This window comes from Manis javanica, chromosome 1 (genome assembly GCF_040802235.1).
Source record: "Manis javanica isolate MJ-LG chromosome 1, MJ_LKY, whole genome shotgun sequence".
Lineage (NCBI taxonomy): Eukaryota > Metazoa > Chordata > Mammalia > Pholidota > Manidae > Manis > Manis javanica.
The window spans coordinates 77,782,890-77,804,305 of NC_133156.1; the positions used below are offsets into that span (position 1 = coordinate 77,782,890).

Below are 21,416 nucleotides of genomic sequence, written 5' to 3' on the forward strand. Positions count from 1 at the left end.
AATCAAAATAGAGATCAAGGAATATATAGAAACAAATGACAACAACAACACTAAGCCCCAACTTCTGTGGGATGCAGCGAAAGCAGTCTTAAGAGGAAAGTATATAGCAATCCAGGCACACTTGAAGAAGGAAGAACAATCCCAAATGAATAGTCTAACATCACAATTATTAAAACTGGAAAAAGAAGAACAAATGAGGCCTAAAGTCAGCAGAAGGAGGGACATAATAAAGATCAGAGAAGAAATAAACAAAATTGAGAAGAATAAAACAATAGCAAAAATCAACGAAACCAAGAGCTGGTTCTTTGAGAAAATAAACAAAATAGATAAGCCTCTAGCCCAACTTATTAAGAGAAAAAGAGAGTCAACACAAATCAACATAATCAGAAATGAGAATGGAAAAATCACGACAGACTCCACAGAAATACAAAGAATTATTAAAGACTACTATGAAAACCTATATGCCAACAAGCTGGAAAACCTAGAAGAAATGGACAACTTCCTAGAAAAATACAACCTCCCAAGACTGACCAAGGAAGAAACACAAAAGTTAAACAAACCAATTACAAGCAAAGAAATTGAAACAGTAATCAAAAAACTACCCAAGAACAAAACCCCGGGGCCAGACGGATTTACCTCGGAATTTTATCAGACACACAGAGAAGACATAATACCCATTCTCCTTAAAGTGTTCCACAAAATAGAAGAAGAGGGAATACTCCCAAACTCATTCTATGAAGCCAACATCACCCTAATACCAAAACCAGGCAAAGACCCCACCAAAAAAGAAAATTACAGACCAATATCCCTGATGAACGTAGATGCAAAAATACTCAATAAAATATTAGCAAACAGAATTCAACAGTATATCAAAAGGATCATACACCATGACCAAGTGGGGTTCATCCCAGGGATGCAAGGATGGTACAACATTCGAAAATCCATCAACATCATCCACCACATCAACAAAAAGAAAGACAAAAACCACATGATCATCTCCATAGATGCTGAAAAAGCATTTGACAAAATTCAACATCCATTCATGATAAAAACTCTCAGCAAAATGGGAATAGAGGGCAAGTACCTCAACATAATAAAGGCCATATATGATAAACCCACAGCCAGCATTATACTGAACAGCGAGAAGCTGAAAGCATTTCCACTGAGATCGGGAACCAGACAGGGATGCCCACTCTCCCCACTGTTATTTAACATAGTACTGGAGGTCCTAGCCACGGCAATCAGACAAAACAAAGAAATACAAGGAATCCAGATAGGTAAAGAAGAAGTTAAACTGTCACTATTTGCAGATGATATGATACTGTACATAAAAAACCCTAAAGACTCCACTCCAAAACTACTAGAACTGATATCGGAATACAGCAAAGTTGCAGGATACAAAATCAACACACAGAAATCTGTAGCTTTCCTATACACTAACAACGAATCAATAGAAAGAGAAATCAGGAAAACAATTCCATTCACCATTGCATCAAAAAGAATAAAATACCTAGGAATAAACCTAACCAAGGAAGTGAAAGACTTATACTCTGAAAACTACAAGTCACTCTTAAGAGAAATTAAAGGGGACACTAATAAATGGAAACTCATCCCATGCTCATGGCTAGGAAGAATTAATATCGTCAAAATGGCCATCCTGCCGAAAGCAATATACAAATTTGATGCAATCCCTCTCAAATTACCAGCAACATTCTTCAATGAATTGGAACAAATAATTCAAAAATTCATATGGAAACACCAAAGACCCCGAATAGCCAAAGCAATCCTGAAAAAGAAGAATAAAGTAGGGGGGATCTCACTCCCCAACTTCAAGCTCTACTACAAAGCCATAGTAATCAAGACAATTTGGTACTGGCACAAGAACAGAGCCACAGACCAGTGGAACAGATTAGAGACCCCAGAAATTAACCCAAACATATATGGTCAATTAATATTTGATAAAGGAGCCATGGACATACAATGGCAAAATGACAGTCTCTTCAACAGATGGTGCTGGCAAAACTGGACAGCTACATGTAGGAGAATGAAACTGGACCATTGTCTAACCCCATATACAAAGGTAAACTCAAAATGGATCAAAGACCTGAATGTAAGTCACGAAACCATTAAACTCTTGGAAAAAAACATAGGCAAAAACCTCTTAGACATAAACATGAGTGATCTCTTCTTGAACATATCTCCCCGGGCAAGGAAAACAACAGCAAAAATGAGCAAGTGGGACTACATTAAGCTGAAAAGCTTCTGTACAGCGAAAGACACCATCAATAGAACAAAAAGGAACCCTACAGTATGGGAGAATATATTTGAAAATGACAGATCTGATAAAGGCTTGACGTCCAGAATATATAAAGAGCTCACACGCCTCAACAAACAAAAAACAAATAACCCAATTAAAAAATGGGCAGAGGAACTGAACAGACAGTTCTCCAAAAAAGAAATACAGATGGCCAAGAGACACATGAAAAGATGCTCCACATCGCTAATTATCAGAGAAATGCAAATTAAAACTACAATGAGGTATCACCTCACACCAGTAAGGATAGCTGCCATCCAAAAGACAAACAACAACAAATGTTGGCGAGGCTGTGGAGAAAGGGGAACCCTCCTACACTGCTGGTGGGAATGTAAATTAGTTCAACCATTGTGGAAAGCAGTATGGAGGTGCATCAAAATGCTCAAAACAGACCTACCATTTGACCCAGGAATTCCACTCCTAGGAATTTACCCTAAGAACGCAGCAATCAAGTTTGAGAAAGACAGATGCACTCCTATGTTTATCGCAGCACTATTTACAATAGCCAAGAATTGGAAGCAACCTAAATGTCCATCTGTAGATGAATGGATAAAGAAGATGTGGTACATATACACAATGGAATACTACTCAGCCATAAGAAGTGGAAAAATCCAACCATTTGCAGCAACATGGATGGAGCTGGAGAGTATTATGCTCAGTGAAATAAGCCAAGCAGAGAAAGAGAAATACCAAATGATTTCACTCATATGAGGAGTATAGGAACAAAGGAAAAACTGAAGGAACAAAACAGCAGCAGAATTACAGAACCCAAAAATGGACTAAGAGGTACCAAAGGGAAAGGAACTGGGGAGGATGGGTGGGCAGGGAGGGATAAGGGGGGGGAAGAAGAAGGGGGGTATTAAGATTAGCATGCATGGGGGGGAGGGAGAAAGGGGAGGGTGGGCTGCACAACACAGAGAGGACAAGTAGTGACTCTACAACATTTTGCTAAGCTGATGGACAGTAACCGTAATGTGGTTGTTAGGGGGGACCTGATATAGGGGAGAGCATAGTAAACATAGTATTCTTCAGGTAAGTGTAGATTAAAAATTTAAAAAAAAAAAAAAGAAAGAAAGAAAGAAAAGGGGGATTACTCCTTAACAGGATAAAACTATTGGTAAATCAAAGATCAACGCATGCTTTAAATATCCTTAATGTTGATCACTTAAAGGGTGTCAGATGATCAGCTATGGAGGTACTCTTTTCTGATAATATTCCTTTCTCTTAAGTAAAAAAAAAAAAAAAAAGCAGTTACTGTGTGCTGACCTCCAATGAGTTCTGCACAGTGGTATAGAGGGCATGTCAAAGTGTGGGCAAAGGGTCTGTTTGTTTCTACGCAGAAGATCAAGGCCTAGCTTGGATACCCAGAAAATGAACTAAGATACGATATGAGGAGGAGCTTCCGGCATCAGCACTCTCTGGAGGACTCGTGCCCAGGGATGATCATCAAAAAAGCCTCCACAGGGATCCGGACGATGCTGCGGTTGTGGCTGCATCCAGCCCACCGTCTCCTGGACTTGCCATAAGAAGGAGGAGGGAGATGTCTAGGCTGGCATGTGCATACAGTGAGACAACGAATTTGACTGGATCTGTACTGTTGGAACTCAACCAGGAGTTGGGAGGGGTGCAAGTTGTAGCACCCCAAAATCTCATGACTATAGACTATCTATGGTTAAAAGAACATATGGGATGTGAACAGATCCCAGAAATGGGCTGCTTTAATTTGTCTGATGGTTCAAGTACAGTTGGAAAATATCCATCATATCATAGATAAATTTTCACAAATGCCTAGGGTGCCTAAATGGTTTTCTTGGCTTCACTGGAGATGGCTGGTAATTATAGATTTGCTTTGTTTATGTCACCATATTCCTATTATGTTAATATGTGTGTGCAAATTAGTTAGTAGTTTAAAACCTATACATACTTAAGGTACAATACAAGAAGATATGTCAAAGAAATAATCAATCCTCCCAAGTTTCCTTCATATGCTACATCTATAGCTTTTCTTCTTCCTTCCTAATTACAAACTTTAAATAGAATTCGTGCCTCATATCGAATTTACCGAGTATCATAATTCCTCCAGGTGGTAAAGATACCTCGAGACAAGTGCTGGGCATAGAAGCCACAGGGCATAAATCTGCAAAGAAGTAAAAAGCTAACCTTTGCAAACAATATGGCTTCTCTCTCACTTACCAACTTTACATTTCCCTGTATGGCCCCGGAAGATGACTGGTTAGCCAGAGACGGGTAAGATTCCTCAAGGGAGGAACAACCTAAGACAGGCACAGTCGCAGGGGGGCCATCAGGTGAGAATTTGGGGATCAACAGAGGTGAGGCTCAGAACCTCACCCCCCCTGCTTTGAGAGAAATCTTCTGCATCCGTGGATGTCTTGCTGCCCTTGTCTAGCCTGGATTAATACTTAGTCCATAGGCACACACCTGATCATCTGATCATCTACATTTGCCTTCTTACAGCACTAAACTATGTTTTCTACCTTTATCTTGCATCTACCTACCACTTCAGCATTTTATTAAAAATAAAAATAATAATAATAATAGGAGAAATGTGGGATGAACATATAAATCAAGTACAAAAATCAAATGAATATTCATATTTGACCTGATGGTTTATAGGTCATATTGCATGATCAAAACCGAAAGTTTCTGTGATGACTGCCCTTGTACTGTTAACCATGTAAGAATTTATTCACTCTGTAAGAATTCGTTCACCATGTAAGAACTTGTTCGTTATGCTTCAGAAGATTGGAGACTGACGAGAATTAGGCTTGAGATGGATTAATGATTGTACATTGAGCATTGACCCCCCTATACTGAATTTTATTGTTGTTAACAACCATTTGATCAATAAATATGAGAGATGCCCTCTCAAAAAAAAAAAAAAAAAAAAAAAAAAAAATTGTGATAAGTGGTAGTTTTGTAAACTTTGATCTAATTCTCATAACCTATAAAACAAGTAATGCTTATCCTTGTTCTTTTCTTCCTAATTTAATATTATGTAACAGCTTTTCAGCAGTTAATAGCACTGTGTTAAATGCTTTATACATTATCTTATTTAATTAATTTAAGAGGCATGTGCTATTGTATATATAAAAATTGTATTCCTAAAGACATACTGTTAATTGGAGTAGGGACTGGATTCAAACCCAAGGATATTATTCTGTAGAGCATTTTTGCACAGCTCCCTGGACCCAAACCCCTTCTCAGTCTCACCCAGTGTTTTTCATCCTACACCAAATAGTTTGGGAACAGGCCTGGTCTTAAGAAAATAATATGGACATCATAGCAGGCAAACTTGGGTTTTTCTTTTCTACTAGCTATTAACCACGTGACTTGGACTTAACCTCTCAGGACTTTGATTTTCTAGGAAGCTTTGTCTATAAAATGGACATAAGACTACCTCTCCATAGCATTACTATAAGGATTAATTGCAATATGGAAAGCACTATTTCTTGTTCTCATGGAGGACTGGTGGCATATAATATCAAAGAAGTTTATAGTATTCAGACTATAGAAAACTTCCAGTGGTTTCCTGATCACCTCATTGGAAGGGACCTCTGCTTTTGATCACCTCTATTGAAAATGATCTCCTTTTCTCTGGAATTTCATAGTCTATTGTCTACATTGATTACATAGTCAGTTGTTTATTTCTCTGGAATTCCATAGTCTGTTTCTTGGAAACATACATATTTTTATAGATATAAACCCCATTTTATAGTTATTGGCTTTAATTTGCCAATTAGTGTGTAATGTCCTTGAGGGGCAGAATGGTCCTAGACATCCCAGTATTCCCCTCAGAGGCTAGAAGTGCCACAGAGTAAATGCTACATGGATGTATATGGACTTTGTAGCTATATGTTGAATAAATAAAGGTGTTTTGTTGGGCTATGCCTGTCCTAGTAGGCTGTCAGGTGAAGGAGAGAAGATAATACATTCACCCTGAGAACAGGCTGCTCAGGAAGACATAGAAAAAGGGTAAGCAAAGGGAGCTATGAATTAAACATCCAACTTGCCCAGTACAAGAATGTAGACCTTTGGAAGGCAGAACCTACTTGTACCAACAATCTACCAATATAAGACTAAGGAGTGGAGAGAAAGTTAGGAATGCTGCTCTAATATTGTTCACCCATGGCAAACATGGAAACAAGAGGGCCAGGAAGAGAGCTCCCCAACATAACACACTTCCAAATATTCATCGAGCTCAGTCAAGCCAGAGTAAAGGCTTTTGCTGAGATGGAGGATGGGATAGAAATACCATAGGAAAGGCAATAGGGAGTCAGCAAAAGAAATGTGAGCCTTCATAAAATAGAAATCTTGACTCTGTACAGACCCAGTCAGAATAGTTTTATGATTTTTTATAGCAATGTGCAACATCCCAGCAGTGTAACCAAATACTACAGTAAAGATGATCCTAGGTAGAGAAATTCTCTCCCCTTGATTGATTCTTTGTGTGTGTTCATAGACTTAGATATATATGACAAAGTGTCAAATAATTAGAAATATTAGCATATTGAATGAAATATTACCAACAGAGAGGTAGTATAGCAAAGCTTTAAGAAAAGGGTAAGCAAAGGGAGCTGTGCAAAAAATAGTGCTTTCCATGTTTCAATTAATCCTTATAGTAATGCTATGTAGAGGTAGTCATATGTCCATTTTATAGACGGAGCTTCCTAGAAAATCAAAGTCCCGAGAGGTTAAGTAATTTGCTCCAAGTCATGTGGTTAATAGCTAGTAGAAAGGGAAAACCCAAGTTTGCCTGTTGTAATGTTCATATTGTTTTTTTAAGACCAGGCCTGTTTCCAAACTGTTTGGTGTAGGATGAAGAACACTGGGTGAGACTGAGAAGGGGTTTGAGTCCTGGATCCAGTATTTTCTAGGTGATAGATCTTGATATTTTATCTGTCTACTCTTCAGTGTCTTTTGGAGATATGGAGGTAAAAATTCCTGCCTACTCCAGGAATTTTGGAGATGTAAAGATGAGATAGGGCATGAGTTTGGTAGTGTTCTGAACCAGAATTCTATTTCAGCTAAGAACAATGTAAGTAATTACACTCTTATTTCAACTGTATGAACAGGGGCTGGGTTCCCTGCAACCAGACTGTGAAATGGGGGTTGCATGCCAAAACTTTCTTGGAGAACATATTGGGAAGTACACCTCTAAAGAGTAGGCGAGGCGGCACTGGGTAGAGGGAGCAGCTGAATGGTGGTTACAAACGAGGCTGTGGCCAAGTGTTACAAGGACCCTGAGGCTGGGAGGTCCTTCAGAGTTGACTCAAATCAAGGACAAGCAGCCTGAGCCTTTGTTTTCCTAAATCACCCAGTCACTGGCTGTGGGTTACCCCTGTAACCCGGGACAGGGCATTTCTCTTTCACAGAAGGTGCTCCTCAGTGAAGCATATAGTTGATAATGATATTCCCCACACCCTGAAATGGGCGCATCAGTCCAGAAGGGAAGATCTGGGTAGAGCACTGCAGGGTCCATTACAAAAGCATGAAGTGCTAAGACCCTGCTGCCTCTCTCATGCTCTCTCAGTGCCTGCTCCTTATTCTTAGCTCTTCTAACCTTCTACTGCATACCATCCGTTTGGCACTTCCTCCCCATCTGAACTGTGATGATTGCAGAGCCATGTCTTACATCTTTGAGTTTCCAGCACTACGGAGGGTACTGACTATAGGTAGAAGCAGTTCAATGAATGTGTGATGTTGGTGATGTTAATGGCGATGATGATACACCAACTATACTTCTGGGAATGAAGGAGTCTGGAAATGAAGATAAGGCATGATCCATTTTGTTTGCCAAATATATAATTATAGAATAAAAACCAAAGGATGTAGAAGAATTACTATAATTATCAAATCAAAGTACCTTAACACATAAATAAGTGCTCAATGTATTTCTGTAGAGTAGATGAATAAATAAATGAATCTGAGGACAGTTAAGGGCCAAATGGTTGGCTCTGATTCTGAGCATAACTCAGTGTAACCTTGGAAGGAATAATTATGGACTGCAGACTGGAAAGTCAGAATGCTTCCTTGAATACTGGTGTTGGGCTTTGAAGTGTGGGGCCCTGGAGATTAGAGGAGGTTGAAGAGAATGCAGTGGGGTAGGTAAAGGAATATTTTATTAAAGGAAAATCTCAGACATGAGGGATTTGGAAATTCAGAGGGGCAAATAAAGACACTTCCTTGCTTGGGGTAAAGTGTATTTGTGGGTGAATTATAGGAAGCCAGGCTCAATAAATAGGGAGATTGGAATAGAATGTGGGGAGCTAGAGGAGTTGACAGTATTAAGTCATGATGGAGTCCTGAGTTGGGGAGTGAAAAATGGAAAAGAAGTGCAGGGCTCGGAATGGATTGGAGGAAAAATCAGTTAGAGACAGAGAGAGCAGGCAAAAGATTGTAATAATATTCAAATACAAGTGATGAAAGCCTGAACAAGGGTGGCTGAGGTTGGAAAGTAATGTAATGGTGGAGTTTAGGAGTTACTCTGCAGGGAAGAAAAATAGGTTATTCTTAGATTTGTTCCTTAAACCTAAGAATATTGCTAAAGACCAGTAAAAAAAGGAAGAATTTATTATCATTTTAACAAATTAATGCAATTATTAATAATATCTATGATTCTAAAAACATTAAGACATATCTACACAACACAACCAGAGTGACTGTTTTGGCTGAAGTGATGAGGCTAGTTACATCCTCACTCAATAAGCCAATTAGTTACTGCCCTCTAATTCTTCTGTCTACTAAGTGTGTTCACTTTTAAATTAAAGTGGCCAGGTAAAGGCAATTCAGCCAAAACATTTAAACCAACTGTGCAGCTTTACTCTCTCTCTCTCTCTCTCTCATGTACGTATGCATATATTTATGTGTCTCAATCTATCTGACTCTCATCTATTGTTTTCTATCTATCAGCTCAGCAAGACCAAAGTTAGGTTGTTCACTTTATGATCTAATTTTGCAATGACTGGTCTGATGCAATGTAACCTTGACTGAAAGACCATATTCCTTGTAAGTGCAGACATAGTATATGATGTACATGGTAGTATTTATTAGGAGTATGCAAACTCTGACATTTATGAAATGTAAAGCATATTAGACTATATTCATTTTATTTTGTCACCTTTCCTATTTTAAATTGCTGCCTAATTTAATGGAAACAAAACACACAAGTCTGCTTAAACAGTGATTATCCTGAGTGAACCTTTATTTTGGGGCTACATATAATTCAAAATCTATTCTTTTTATATTTCTACACATTTTCAATGTAAATATCTGTACCAATGATTACTTACATTCTTTACTTTTTATTTACTGCTTTATATTTATATTCTGATATAAATCTTATATTTGTATTACTGATTTATTCCCTTACTATCCATCTAAAATTAACCTATCTTTAAAATTTATTAAATATGTAGCAAAATACAATGATTGAGATCATCTTTTGCTTATGTCTATTGTGTCCTTTAATTCTCCCAATTCTTTTCTTATATTGCTAGGCAGGTATTTCAAAAGGAAGAAGCATAGTTTTCTTCTTCATGGTTTTTTGATATATCTTCTCTCTGTTTTATTTTTTAAAAGATGCCAGCCATTATGTTAGACTACTTTTAAAAATTAAACATTTTACTTTGATATAATTGTACATTCACATGCACCTGTATGAAATAATACAGAAAAATCCTATGTACTTTGTGCATTTTCCTCAGTGGTAACATCTTGCATAACTGTAGTATAATATCACAAGCAGGATATTGACATTGATATAGTCAAGATATAGAATATTTCCACCACTACCTGTATTTCTCATATTGCCTTTGTATAGCCAAGATTACTTCTCTTCTGTCCTCTCCCTCATTCTTTTCTTCATAGGGTGGTGGAGATAAGTTTATCATTTACATACTTTTGTAATTTACATAATTGTATTATTTCAAGAATGTTATATAAACAGAATCCTACAGTATGTAACCTTTTGGGCTTGGCTTTTTTCACTCAGTGTAATTTTTTGAGTGAGAGTCATTCAAGTTATTGCTGGTATCAACAGATCATTCCTTCTTTATTGCTTAGTAGTATTCCATGGCACACATACGCTACAGGTTATTTAAACTTTCACCTTTTGAAGGATGTCTGGGTTGTTTCCAGTTTTTAGCTGTTATAATAAGGTTGCTATAAATATTCATGTGTAGATATTTGTGTGAACATAAGTCATGTTTTTGGGATGAGTGCGCAAGAGTGCAACTGCTGGGTAGTATGGCAGTTGCATGTTTTTTTAAGAAGCTGCTAAGCTTTTCTAGAGTGACTGTACTATTTTACATTCCTACCAGTAATGTACGAGTGATTCAGCTTCTCTGCATCCTTGCCAGCATTTGGCATTGCTGCTAATTGTTTATCTTAGTCATTCAGATAGGTGTGTAGTAACATCTCATTGTGGTATTAATGTACATTTCCATAATGGCTAGTGATGCTGAATATATTTTCATGTGCTTTTCTGCCATCTATATATTATCTCTGCTAAAATGTCTCTTCATATCTTCTGCCAAAAGAAGAATAAAGTGAGAAATATTACTCTGCCTGACATTGAGTTTTACACATAGCTACAGTAACCAAGAAGTGTGTCACTGTGACATTGGTGGGGGGGATAAATATGTACACCAGTGGAACAGAAGGAAAATTCAGAAATGGGAAAACCACACATACATGCTTAACTGATTTTCTAATTGGATTGTTTGGATTTTTACCATTGAGTTTTGAGAGTTCTTTTTTTAAAAAAATTAGAGTATCATTGATATACAATCTTATGTTGGTTTCAAATATACAACACAGTGGTTCAGCAGTTACCCATATTATTAAATCCTCACCCCTTTAGTGCAGTCACTATCTATCATTAACTCTATTCTCCATGCTGTACTACCATCCCTGTAATCAACTTATATTGTGATTGTGAATTATTGTGCCTCTTTATCCCCCTCCCCCCACCTCCTCCTCCCTCCCCAACCCCTCCGAGAGTTCTTTATGTATTCTGGATACTGTTCTTTGTTGGACATGTGGTTTTCAAATATTTTCTCCTATTTGGTAGCTTTATAATTTAATCATCTGAAGAGAATCTCTTTTAGAGCAAAAGTTTTTAATTTTGATGAAGTGTAGTTTACCAGTTTGTCCTTTTTTGGATCATTGCTTTTAGTATCAAACCTAAGAACTCTGCTGAGCCCTAGATCCTGAAGATTTCCTCCTGTGCTTTTTTTCTCAGAGTTCTTTAGCTAAAAGTTTTTCATGTATCTATTATCCGTTTTGAGTTAATTTTTTATATGGTGTCCGATTTATGCCAGTGAACTTTTTTTTTTTGCCTATGGGTGTCTAATTGTTCCAGCACTGATTAAGAAGTACCCCCTTCCTCACTGAATTTCTTTTTTTTATCCTTGTCAAAAATCAGTTGCGCATGTATATGTGGTTTTCCCATTTCTGAGTTTTCTTTCTGTTCCACTGGTGTACATATTAATCCCTCCACCAATAACACAATACCACACTTCTGGTTACTGCAGCTATGTGGTAAAACTTAATATCAGGCAGAGTAATAACGCTCATTTTATTCTTGTCAGGGTTGTCTTAGCTATTCCAATTTCTTTTTCCTTCTATATACATTTTAGAGCAATCTTTTCTACATGTACAAAAAATCTTGCTAGCGTTTTTAGAGGAATCAGTTTGGGGAGAATTGACATCTTTATTTTGGCTTTCCAAGCCAATGGTTGGATCGATTCCAATCCAGGATTTGTTTCTAACCCATGAACATTTATTTAGTGTCCCCGTTTATTTAGATCTCCTTTGATTAGTATTGCGTCACTTTAAGCATACAAGTCCTGTACATATTTTATTAGATTTATGCCTAAATATTTCATTTTGTGAGCAATTGTAAGTAATATTGTATTTCTAATTTTGGTTTCATATTTCAGGCAGGATGGGGGTAGTTTTTAATTTACAAATTTAGTTTCCTTCATAAATATAGGATTATTTAAACTATCTGTTTCATATATGATAAGCTCTGGTAGTTTGTGTTTTTTGAGGAATTGGTCTATGTCATCAAGAGTCTGCAATGATAATCCTGTGTTTTGTTCCTAATGTTGGTAATTTATGTCTTCTTTTTTGTCAGTATTGCTAGAGTTGTCAAGTTTATAGATGTTTTTTATAAAACAGCTCTTTGTTTTATTGGGGTTTAGAATTGTTCTTCTGGTTTTAATTTCATTCATTTTATCTTATCTTCAATATTTCCTTTCTTCTGCTTGATTTGTTTTATTTTGTCTTCTTTTTCTAGGTGGTAGCTTCAAATACTATTTGAGACTTTTTACTTTTTTCTAATATGTGAATTTAGTGCTATTAATTTCCCTCTCAGTACTGCTTAAGCTGTGTCCCACAAAAGTTGATATGTTGTATTTCCATTGTCATTCACTGCAGTGTATTTTTTAGTTCCCTCGAGACTTCCTCTTTGACCCATGGATTATTTGGAAGTGTGCTGTTTAGTTTCAAAGTGCTTGGAGATTTTCCTGTTATCTTTCTGTACTGATTTCCATTTTGAATCCATTATGTTGAGAGAGTACCCACTAAATGACTTCAGTTCTTTTCAATTTGTTGTGGTCTGTTTCACAGGCCAGGAGATGGTCTATCTTGGTATATAATTCAGAGGTACTTGAAAGGAATGTATAATCAACTGGTATTGGGTGATGTGTTCAACAAATGACAATTAGATCCTGAGGTCAGTGGTATTATTGAATTATTCTATATCCTGTTGACCTCCTTAGTTTATCAATTGTTCAAGAGTGGTTTTGCAGTATTCAACTACATTTGTAGATTCGTTTATTTCACCTTTTAGTTCCACCAGTTTTTTGCTTCACATTTTTGGCAGCTCTGTTGCTTGGTGAATACACATTTAGGATTGCTATAGCTTTTTATTATGTTTACTTTTATCATTATGTAATGTCCCTCACTGTCTCTTATAATTGTCTTTGTTCTGAAAGCTACTTTATCTAATATGAAGTAGCCACTCATGTTTTCCTTGGTAATATAAATGTGTTAAATATTTCCTCTGTCTACATTGAGAACCATATCAGGGAGTGTTACAATGTTGCTTCAGCTATCAACTATAATTTAGAAAACTCAAAAAGAGATGATGTCCGTTTTTCTCCTCTAGATCTCATACTTGTTTCTACTTCTACTTTGGGCCTCTCTTCATTGAAGTTACTTTTGTAAAGTTCTTTTCCAGATCTGTAAGTCTTTCCCCTGTACTGGCCACTACTTGTCAGCTAAACTTGTTTCAAAGCAAGTTATGTCAGATTACTATTCTACTTGCTTCTGGAAGAAAATGAAATCTATTATATTTTTATGCAAAGGTAACAAGGATAATAAAATTCTGAAGTGTGAAAAGGAAATGTGAAAAAGAACATTCACAACAAGTTCAAAAAGTTTTGAGACATGCATTTCATGTATACTGATCTTCAGGAAGATCTTAACTGTCATGTAGCATTACAATGGCAAAGTAAGTAAAGACAGTGTTTCCATCTTACACTCATTTTTACCAAAAGATAGGCCTGAATAGAAGCCAGCTGAACCTATGCCAGTCCCAAGGCATATGTACAAGGAATTGCATAGGCACGAAAAGCAAAACCATAGTAAATAATGTGATTGAAGCAGACAGATGCTGCAGGTGAGTGTGGTTTTTATTTTGAACAAAAAGCTAACTATATTTTCATTAACATGACTTCACATCATATATATTTTTTTCCATATTTACATTATTCAAATACAATTTACACTATGATTTTCTGTTTGTAAGTTATTTCTTGTTTCCACTGCCTATTTTGCTATGAACTTCAGTACATTGATAAATCTTATTGTTTTAGAGCACTCTGGTTTTATAGTAAGGACAAATGGAAAAAAAAATTTAATTCAGAATTTGCAGAAAGTTTTGTGGAACATTTATAATTAGATTGTAGAGTGTAATTAGAAACTTCCTGGAGTTGCTCCTTTCTCTCTAGCATTCACATGGCAGACTTTGCCTCTTTGGAAACATTTTTCACATTACCAACTTAATTTATTGACAGCAACTCTCTGATGAGAATGTGAGCTCCTGAAAAGTAGGATCTGCATCCTATATGCTTGTTAGCTAAACTAATGTATTCCTAGAAGGATGCTTTTTATTGTCAAGTTTATTTATAATATTTTATAAATGCTAGTTTTAGACAAAATGACTCTGCTCTACCTAGTTGCAAAACTAGGTCTTTATTATCATTCATGAAGTAGAAATGAGCTGCAATACTTACCAAACTATTAATTCATATGTATTTGCCACTTACTTTGGGTTCTGCAATCTACTGATCATTGTAGGAATGTGAAAATAGTGTAAACCATAATTCTCTCTGAATAGGAGCCTCTAACTTAGATAGGAAGATACAACTTATGCATCAAATAATTCAAGTAAATGTAAGCTTACCTACAGCGTGGGACTAAACTGGGTGATACAGAGTATGCACATCAGAGTTTCAAATAGGGGCAAAGCACAGGGGACTGGAGGATCAGGGAAGGGATCCTGGAGTAGGTGAGGCTTGAGCAGGGTCCTGAAGTGGTACAGTTTTGGTAGATGACGGGAAGGACCAGTAGTTTGGGGAGAATGAGCATTTTCTTAAGGAAGGAATATAAAATAGGAAATATATTTTTAAATCACAGAAAAGAAAGAAGAGTTCTCAAGAACCATTGTATCTTTTTTTGTGGGGGGAGAGCAAGGCAGAGGCTTTATTGAGAGAGAAAGTGAGAGGACAGAGCAACCTGGCTCACACCAGGAGGGGACAAGAGAGCCCCCCATTGAATCTTTTGAGATTGTGCTTCCTCTTTGTTATGTGGTGAAGATCAACCGGATTTCTCAGGATGATGAGTGATATAATAATGAAAGACATTCTTTGAGGGATGGGTGGTCAGGTTAATGGCTGTCCAAGTCTGATGGGCCATCTTTACCTCAGAAGTTAGAAGCAACCCAATGAGCAAAGACTAAAGCTCGTAAATGATGTAGGATAATCAGAGATTTCTGGGAGAGAGGAAGATCAGCAAACAGAAATTCCTTATGAGACCCATGTCTCGAACTTGTAGGGTACCCAAGGTGACCAAGGTTGGTGACCTCAAATTTTAACCAGTGAACTCATTCAGAAAAAGACTTGGCTAAGAAATTTTTTTCCTAACCATTGCTGAATACATAGATCCTGCCATGAATATATATCTTTATTGGAAAGATTATGCCCATGTGTAAATTTAATACATAAGTTTGATTATGTAAGTCATGTATTTTTGGTATTTGTTTTGAATGTGATTTATGAAATGTTGGCTTGAAGAAAATTGGCATATACAGATATATTGAAACAGGTTTAGATTTTTTATCAATATAAATTGTATATAAAAATATATTTTATATACTCTGGTAGTGTTGTCACTCTTTCTAACACATATACAGGGGTAAAGTTATTTTTCACATTGTGGGTCTCAAGCACAAATGGGGAAAAAAAAAAAGAACTCATTAAACTCTTTAGGTTTCCCTGGAAAATTTTCTCTCTACTCCGTATGTGCCTGGAGTTTTATAATAAACTCATGCCTGGACCAGTGTCATTTGAATTTTAAAGGTTATGTACACAGAATGTCAAAACAACCATTTAAAATACATTAGTAAAGCGAAGGATTGGCCAAGATGATTTCTAAGTTCCCTCCCACATTTGACGTTACCCAATTTTATGAACAAGGAACATTGCACTGTATCTACCATGAGTGGTTTGTTTTATACTCTGTTAAACAACTGGTTGTCTTTCTTGGCTAGGTCCCAGAGGGACGCAGACTCAACTTTATGAGAAGCAGCACCACTGCCGCCCTCCCTGCTCCCCTTAATCACAAATTGGCCACCAGGTAATCATGGTAGTGGATTATGAGAGAGACAGGTGTCCCACTGCTGTTTATCTGTGCACCACATGTTTGCATGAAAAATTTGTGAAGTACTTTATACTTGGAACTTGTTTTGTCTGTAACTTTGGGGAACAAGAGAACTTCTATCGCCAAGTTTAGAATGGTCTTGAATTTTATGGTTTCTTCAATTTCTATCCAAATTTGTGTCAGCTGGTTTTCACTTTGGTCGTGTTGGCAACATATGACTCTCTGGTTCTGAGACAGACTAATTAGAAGGTGCATAGTCATCAGATTGCTAACCACACATTTTAGGGAGCTAAGTGTAAATAAATCAAAATCATATGAACTAAATTTACTGAAAAATACACGTGAATTTAAAAACTAATGGAAAAAAAATTAGCGCCAAAATGACCTGTTTCTTTTCTCAAAGGCCAAACACTTAAGACGTTATTAACTGAACTTAAAATTGTAGTTGGGCTTGTCAGTTCCTATTGGAAAGAAAAGAAGCTCAAGACGGCAAAGCACGGGATGGAAAAATATTCTCACTGATAAACAAAAGGCAAAATCCTATTTTAGCAGACCGAGCTTTTCTTAGATTATGGAAGCCATCTATCTCTATTACCTCAAGAGAGAGTTTTCCCACCTAGAATCAGAGGACATAGTCTCAGAACTAGGAGGGCTTCAAGGTTGTTCAGTCAGTTACCATGTCCAGGGCTTGGGTCCCTCCATGTGGCTGGCAGCTTGTGCTCGGACTTCTCTGCAGAAGACAAAGCTGTTTCTTGAAGCAGCTGCTCACATTTATGGACTAGTAGAAATAAACCAGTCTCTCTAAAGCTTCTGTCAATTGGTGTTTATCTCTCAATACTAGAAAACTCATTTAATTAATTTTTTTCAGGACAGTTTGTTTTTGTGTTTAGTTATTCTCTTTGCAAAGGCAGAAACTTATAAATGTTACCTTAAGAAAAAGGGGGCTTATTATAAGGATTCATATGGAATGGCAAAAAGAGAGGGAGAAGCTAGGAGGAACCCAACAAGCTCTCCAGGATCTAATTTTCTCTCTCTCTTGCTGTCTTGTTTTTCTCCTTCTTAGCACCTTGGCTGCCCTCTGAAGTTTGCTCTGATTCTTTTCTCTGCTGCTGAACTTTCTCCCGTTACGAAGTGTTTTGCTCTGTCATCATTTTAGTTTACAGTGATCTTAGCTTGGTGTGGGCCAACTCTCTCTGTTGGCTTCCTTTTAGTTTCTGCCTCTTTTACTAGCTGGTTCAGTCTTTCTGTGTTTTCCAAAGCAAACTCCCATTTATGGACAGTCAGGTCCATCTTACCTTTTTACCCAGGTGCTCGTGCAGAGGGCTGGCTTAGGGACTGGCCGCCTTTGAACCACAGTTGTATGCCTGTGACTAGTCTTGTCACTCCCACCTGGAAGGTTGTTGTGGGTTACAAAGCATGGCCATCGCTTGGGAATCTGGGACACAGGGCTGTCGTAGAGGCAGTATCTCCCTTGAGTGGTTGACCCCCCCGTAAACATTTCTTGAATTATTTGAAGTGTGTGTCTGTACACCTTTATACCCTTTTATTCTCCAGGTTAGATTCCCAGACTTTTCAACTGTTGCTTAACAGGACATAGTATTTAGTGTCTTTACTGCTTTACCCCTCTTCTGTACATACTTTAGTGGATATATATCCCTCTTACAGTATGGCTGGAAGTTCAAAAATCATTCCAAGCTGATCTGACCAGTGAAGTTTATGATAGGAGTATCATTCATCTTGTTTTAATACTTTGCTTTAACTAATGCCACCCAAGATTCAATTAGCTTTTCCTGATAGTCATCCTGACTTGTTGACTCGTAGACCTTGTTAACTGCAATCTTTAAGTCCTTTTTTGTACCTGCTGCTAAGCTAGGCCTCTTGTGTACAATTGGCATTTCGTACACAAGTTTAAGACCCTTCATGTACATTGCTTGAATTCTACTTCTGTTAAAAAGAAAAACATTAATGAAGAAAACAAAACATTCTCCTTGCACTCTTGAGGCTTAGATTCCTCCTTGATCCTTCTGGGCACATAAAAGGTCCTTAATAATTGTTTAGTAACTAAATGTGGAAAAATCATTTTGTTAGGGTTTACCTTTGCTGTCACCTACTAAATCCTTTTGGATTGATCCTTAATCTGTTATCTGACATCTTAATTCTCAACCTCATGGATAATAGTCATTTGATCATGTACCCTCAGATCCAATTTATATTTATGCTTATATGTTATATAATATACCATATATTGCATAATACTCCCAATAGAATCTGGGGTACCAATTAGTAATCGAACATTAACACCTTTTGCAGCTAAAAATCAGATCAGATTTTGCTGCCAAATGAGCTTGGTTAAGTTTTGCTGCCAATTGAGTTATAAAAAATCTGGTTTTCAAAGGTTTTTGGATTTTAGAATTATGAGTAAGGGATTATGTATCTGTTGTGTAAAACAGAACAATGTCTGCTACATAGGAAGCACTAGATAAGTGTTACTGAACACTTCTTTCATTTTGGTCCTGGTTTATCATTCTCCTTCCAAATTAATAAAAAGTCCTTTCAGGAGGGTGGGTCTTTCTTGGATTAAATAGCTCCCAAATCATGATACAAGCCAACTTCCAATTTTTAAAGTTCAGAAATGCCACTTATTTTTTGCACTATTTTAACTCAAAAGAAAATACCAACAAATATGGGAACTTAACAAATCATCCACTGAGATCATGTAGGTAGGACTCTACTTCTAATTTGTTAGCCAGAAACATCTGATATGCTAAATGCTGAGGACTTATCAAATATAACAGCAAAATAATTAGGGAAATGTTGGTCTGAGATTTCAGTTTCACTCAGTGTTTGAGTCACTTAGTGCCAATGACTCATTCCCCAGAAAATCTGAAGTCATCTTCTGCAGTCAGGCTGACCTCTCAGCCAAACCGATCAGTCCCACGTAGCAACCATGAAGACCAGCAATTCTATGAGTTTCTTCATCTTTGTTGGATTCAGTAGGCTACATTTGTCTTGGAAATTTGAGTTCTCAGACAGAAACAGAATTGATATTTTTGTTATTAAACTTTAAGGTAAAATATAAAAAAAAGCTCTCGAAGATAAAGTGTAGGAAATCCACCATGAATTTTAAGATTGGAATTGTACCTGCCCCTGTTAAAGTTGGCTGAGTTTGTTCATGCACCCTGGATTTCCTTTCAAACCTCTCCTTGCTTGGATCATCACTTTTATTGCTCACACCTGGGCTAATACAGAAAGTTCAAAGTATCTCTGAGTAATTTTGTAGAAGGCTTTGGAAGATGTTAACAACACTGTCTTGCCAATGGGTTTCAGCCCCGGGCAAGTTCACTATGGATTCAATGTGGCCAAAGAAATTGACAGCAAAACGTTCTCACAGTGAAAGGGTTATACCCAACTTTATTTCCAGGTGGCAGGTCAGTCACTAAAATCCCGTTCACTCAGAGCCAAGTCTGCATGCAGCAAGCCGGTCTCTGCCTCTGGGCCCCTCTGTCTGCACAGCCATCCCACACAGCAGTCCCGTGGGCCGCTCTGCACAGTCGTCCCCACAAAGCTGTCCTCTGGGCCTCTGTCCTCAGTGCTGCCACCACTCCAGCCTCTGCTCTTCTACAGCCTTGCAGCCGTGCCACCATGTCGTGCCCAGAGCACTGGGCGGAGCTCTTTATAGAGTCAACAGCCATACATTGCCCACAGGTGTGCAGTGAGCTAGTCAACCAGGGCCAGGTGAGAATCCTGACCACAGGAACTCTCATTTTATTCACAAACATTCTTTTAAAAATATCACTATTTAAGCATTGAAGCACCAAAATTATCGAATGAAATGTCTGTTTTGTGCTTGGCAAATTTCCCTGCCATTATTTTCTATGGCTCTGTAGAAATATTTCTCTTGGAACTGCTTATGGAGGCTTGTTCTCCATCTTTTCTAACATTGATAATTGTTCCAGAAGGTAGCATTCTCTCTCAGCTGAGCCATTTTACTCACCAGGGGGCTCAACAGATGGAGACCAAACTTGTCGGAGCCCAGGGCTTTTGGTTGTGTTCTCACACCAGTCATGCACTCCAGTGGCAGAGCAGCCACATAATAAGGGCAATAAAGGCCAAGTTGTCAAAAGCAAACTTGGAACTCCTTCCTCTTCAACCAAAGATGTGAACTCCTTTCCATAAACTGCCTGCCTCCTGATAGTTTTGCATTATCTTATATAACTTCAGAGCAGAGACTTTAAAGCAAAGGGATTCTCTTCCCCTCTACACCTGTGCCACCCTCTGTGGGCACTATCAGTGGCTCCTTGGACAGTTTCCTTTTCTATCATCTGTGTCCAGCTTATTTCTGAGGTTGCTTCAATTAGACTTTCTGTCTTATTTTGGAGCCTGACTACCAACCTGTTCTTGGGAAAATTTCTTATTTAAAAAAATTTCTGTTGCTAAGATATCTTTAGGTGTTAGATTCTCATTCTGGATCTTTCATGTATTTATTTACTATTTATGCAAAAGCAAGTCTTTTTTTCACTTTCTGATGTATGTGTATTGTAGATAAAATGAGAGCTCCTGTAGCCAGGATTCTCACCTGGCCCTGGTTGACTAGCTCACTGCACATCTGTGGGCAATACATGGCTATTGACTCTATAAAGAGCTCTGCCCAGTGCTCTGGTCACGACACTGTGGCAGGGCTGCAAGGTTGCAGGAGAGCAGAGCAGAGGCTGGCATGGTGGCAGTGCCGAGAACAGAGGCCCAGAGGGCAGCTGTGCGGGATGACTGTGCAGGCAGAGAGGCCCAGAGGCAGAGACCAGCTTGCTGCATGCAGACTTGCTGAGTGGATGGGATTCTAGTGACTGACCTGCCACCTGGAAATAAAGTTGGGTATAACCCTTTCACCCCAAGAACGTTTTGCTGTCAATTTATTTGGTCACACTGAATCCATAGAGAACTTGCCCAGGGCTGAAACTCATTGGCAAGACAGTATCAATATCTATCATCTATAAATATTGTGTGTCTGTATGTATATATATCATTGTACATTTATGTATATAAATCTCTCTTAGCTTGGGCTACAATAGCAAAATACCAGACTGGTGGTTTAAACATCAGAGATTGATTTTTTCACAGTTCTGGAAGCTAAAGTCTA

The 21,416-nt window shown here is 37.7% G+C and overlaps 1 long non-coding RNA gene across 1 annotated transcript in view; it reads left to right on the top strand.

Annotated features, from left to right (window-relative positions):
- The window catches only part of LOC140848907 (uncharacterized), a 314,939-nt gene that overhangs the window by 270,894 nt on the left and 22,629 nt on the right, over positions 1-21,416 (top strand). The window contains exon 5 of the long non-coding RNA XR_012130196.1: positions 16,173-16,258. This is a non-coding gene — a long non-coding RNA (uncharacterized lncRNA). The remainder of the gene's footprint in view (positions 1-16,172; positions 16,259-21,416) is intronic.